Below are 4637 nucleotides of genomic sequence, written 5' to 3' on the forward strand. Positions count from 1 at the left end.
AAAATGTATTGAAGGAAACCTGGAAGAGCCAGTTTGATTGGGCTGATGCAGCTGATAACTAGGAAATATCTATTATTTACAGGGGCCATTCTTAAGTTTGTCAGTAGAGTAGATTCTGGATCATCAGCCAGTACAAGCACAGTTGATTCAAATCCAGCCTCAGCCTGTACTAGCACAAAGTGCAGATGTACATCCAGCATTAGATAGGCAGCTCAGATCCTAATTGACCAACTGCTGCTCCACCAGATGACACAGCAGATTTACCCCCAGTCTTATCAGACTTCAGTAAGACTAAGTAAGTGTGCAGAGGTACATTCAAACTACTAAACTGGATTATTCTAGAAGAGGTTTCCAGACAAGGCATGTAAAAGGTATAAGGTACAACAGATGAACAGGATACAGAGGCTAGCGAACAAGACAGACAGAACAAGACTGGGAAAACAGAAACATGGCTGGAGAGGAGGGTCAGGGAGACAGACTGTGACAAAGAACTAATTTAACCCCCAAACTCAATGATATTGCTCACCCTTGACATATCCGATTGTGTCACCTTAATACACTCACAATCACACATGACCATCCAGTCTGTCAGCACCTTCCTTCTGAACACAGGTAGAAACTACTCATGTGCAGGATGGCTTGTTTTAGTTGAGAACAAATAAAATAATCTATCTATGATAAATTCCACATCCTTCGTGTAGGAATAAAGGTCGCCATGTAACAATTCCTAAAACACAATGCTGATTTTTCTAATCATAATTTTTTTAAAACCTCTCCAGGATGGGTCTGGACTTCTTTCCCTCTTTGTTTGTGTGAAAATATTTAGCCAGTATGAAAGTCCATCACCTTTACCAGTCTCTACTCCACCCACTTATCATGCATTTATCTTGGATTAGCACTACAACATCAATCTTTCATATACACAATTTCAGAATGGCATTTTCAAATAATTACAGATAACCTTTCATAACAATGCAATTAAAACAATCACCTAATGTCTTCTCAAAAATTGGATACTCAACTTGGTTTATGGAAATTATGTCATGTCTTAATTTTACAGAAATGGTAAAAAAGGCAAACCTGTCTCCCAGACGAAACTCAGTATCTTCATCTTTCCAGCTGCTAAGCCCACTACCTTCTGGACTGGGGCTAATTGTGTAAGTCTGCATGCTGAAAGAGATAGGGACAAACGCAGGGGATGGGGAGTAGAGGAGAAGGGGGCAGAAAACTGCCAAATTGAAGTGGTTTTAATTATTCAGTCTGGGTGAGGATTGCCTAAGACAGTGATGTTCAATTTGAATATATATTTATTACAGATTTATTTTATTGGCCTCATGTTGGCTTAATTAAGAGCAGACACTGCTTTATTGAGGAAGCTGTGTGTCCCAGGATCAGAAGTCAATTTAATGCGTGAGTAGATTAAATCCTGTTTGCAATAAATTGCGCTCATGGCTTTCATTCTTGTCAGAGAGATTTGTGCTGATTTAAACCTCTGCCATAAAATGAGAGCTTTACAAATCGCTATGGTTAAATTCACATCTTTCCATGATTACCATATGCTTTCATTTAGACGCAGTGGTTTGGGATGCACAACAAAATTAACATGGCAAGTTGATTGTCAACAACATGGACTTTTGTGGAGGGACATTATAAACTGAATTCGACTTGATTTGAAAATGTCTTTTGATTGAGCCACAAAAACATCTTTGCCAAATAGTAACCAGGACAACATGTAAAGCAGTATGTATAACTTTTTTGTATTTCTCATGGTGGTGATGCTCTGATCAAGGTTTAAGGGCAACACAATCTGGTGGCATATGACGTGAATTAAAACACCTCTGCTTGTTGCTTCTATGTAAAGTCTCAAACAGACTTCCTGTGTTTGGGGACCTGTGCTGGATGTGGCACATACACACAGATTTCTATTCTATATCTTACAATGAGGGTGTGTGTCGGTCTGGTGTGCCACAAAATCACAGCAAACTATAACAGCAGATTTCTGGATGATTTTCTACTCTGTTTAGGCACCATGGATGGAAAACATGTGGACCCACTCAATTGATTTGTTATCTGAAGCATGCAAAATCGCAGAAATAAAGGAAGAGGAACTTGTAGGCATGGAAAGTAAGTTTGACTTAAGCCCTCCCACCAACGACAATATGCATAGTTGTTGGGTGTTGGGCGTTGATGAGTCACACCACTATTTTAATGTTGTCAGAATAAACTATATTGGCCCAGTATATGAAAGCATCTAAGGAATTTGACTCTGGCCTTCTGTTGCTAAACTAGCAACACAAAAAAAAAAATACAACAATCAAAACAACATAGAGTGCCTATTGTATGGCCCCAGCCTTGCACACAATGCTGGAGAGCCAGCTGGGGTGCCTTGTCTTTGCAAACATTTCAGAACAGTAGGCTGAACAATGGTTTTTGCAGTGATAAAGAGTTGATGTCAAATAAAATAAATTAATTCCCTTTAGAGAACTTAAGTGCCTTAGCAATACATTAGCATTGTAGCATGTCTAACTTAGCTATGAATTTTAATAAATTTATGAGAATTAATACCCAATTATGAATTTTAATAATCAAAAATGTAATAATCCATAAAAGCCCTCGTTTAAAAAGGGCACCATCGGAGTTGTTATTATCCTAGAGTCTTCGGACTTCTAGGTAGCTTTTAATAATTATACAATTATTCACTAGTGATCAGTTAGTTAATAATCGCTCAATTATCTTAAATCGATCAGTCAGTCTCATATCTAAAGGGTCAATTCTCTTGGCAGGGACGTAGAAATAGTCAACACACACAATTCCTTGGTTACAGTGAATTTATTAACTAACTAAAGCGATATAAAAAGGTGGTTAAATACATCAGGGAAAATAAGCAATGGCTAAACAATGAGAATGGAGGTTCGATTGTGGGAAGCATTTGCCTCATACGGCAGAGGAGAACTAATGAAAGTAAGCTATGAGTTTAGGAGTTAAAAAGACAACATTAACATTATGGGACATCCCTGATCACAGAATGTTTGTTGGGTCTTATTGCTTGTCGACAGCCTGCTTTGGCCTGTTGCATGGGTCCCACGCTAGCTGCCCGATCCTGGCTTTTTGCTAGGGATTCTCTGGGGTTCTCCGTGTCTGATTGAAGAAAAACCTCAAGGGTTGGCCGTCCTCCGTCTGGCAATTCGGCTGTTTTCAGGCTTCCTTCGTTGCTGCTGGCGAGACCACGTGGCTTGGTCTAAACTCGGTGAAGTTGGCTCGACGAAAAAGCTTAAAAAGGGAACTTGGTCGTTCCTGAATTAGACCAGTGCAACTTAACGGACTCATAACTTTAACAAAACAAAAGAAAGAAAGAAAATAAAACAAGTAAAGTTGCTGGAACTGAGGGACAAATCGATGTCGCGGCACTTCGTGTGTGTAGCTTCAAGCGAAACAAAGACTTTGTTGCACCGGACGCGTGCCGAAGCGTCCAGGGAGCAGAGCGGGAGAGAAGAGAAGAGGAGAAGAGAGCTGGCGACGTCGTGTGTCGCTCTTTTGTGGTGTGGTGCGTGGTTCCCCAGAGGGCATTCCTTCGTTCCCGACAGGAAGCGTTTCCGGTTCTTTCTAAACTTTTAATGTCTATAAAAGAAAAGAAAATCTATTTGCGCGTATTATAATCAAATATTTTCCACAATCAAACCTCAATGGTCAAACAGTTGTACCGTTCTAAGTTAAGCATTTGGTAACAGGAAAACAATTGTCAAATTATTGGTCATGATAAATGAGTGACATTTATACATTAACGGCATTTCCGACGATGGTTTGCAATACTTATTTTGTCCACTCGGGGGAGCTCAGGTTACATGAGGAAAGCTTAGATTAATCCAAACAATCTTTCCTTAGGAACTGGGGAATTTAGTTATTTAGCCTTAAATTCAAGCCGGCAATTAATAGAGTATAGTATGACATTTCTTTATCATCATTTCTAAAGGAATTGTGTGAGAAAGTATTGTGAACAAGCATTGGTTACACATAAGATGAAGGAGCGTCCTTAATCTTGCTGAAAATAAAAACTCTGCAAAAGTAACTTATTTAGATTCTTTTCAGCAATAACATCAACAACAGATAGCAACAACATTCATTCATCCTGGATTTTGTCACACTTAGGCGTGAAGGGGGTATCCCTTTGATGGGGTAATGAAACACAGTGCAAGGTCAGTTGCCACGGTTACGTGTGTGGGGGGGCGCAGTTTAGGGTTTCCTGCCCCCCTCCAAGGAGAGTTCCGATAGGCTGTTTGTAATCTCTGGTTAGTTTCTTTGTCATTTTAACAATTCAGGCACCGAGAGGCTTATCTCGGCTGTTGTCAAAGGTGGCCAGTTTTACGATCAGGCTGCTCAGGAATAGCACTTAGAGAAAGCGACCCTTCCACCCCCCATTCTGTTGGGGTCTCTTCAGCCGTCTGTTGAAAGTTGATCTCCACCTCCCTGCTTCTCTCTCTCCGGAAGAGAAGAATAGTTTTGAGTAGTTCATATTTATTTATTATAAAATGCACAAATCCACACTGTTGTCCCACTACAGCGTTTTACCGGTGTGTTTTCATTAGATCACATACTTCACATCACTATTGCCAATAAGATCAGGTTTATTTCAACATTAT

The sequence above is a fragment of the Micropterus dolomieu genome, linkage group LG17, assembly GCF_021292245.1.
Source record: "Micropterus dolomieu isolate WLL.071019.BEF.003 ecotype Adirondacks linkage group LG17, ASM2129224v1, whole genome shotgun sequence".
NCBI classification, from domain to species: domain Eukaryota; kingdom Metazoa; phylum Chordata; class Actinopteri; order Centrarchiformes; family Centrarchidae; genus Micropterus; species Micropterus dolomieu.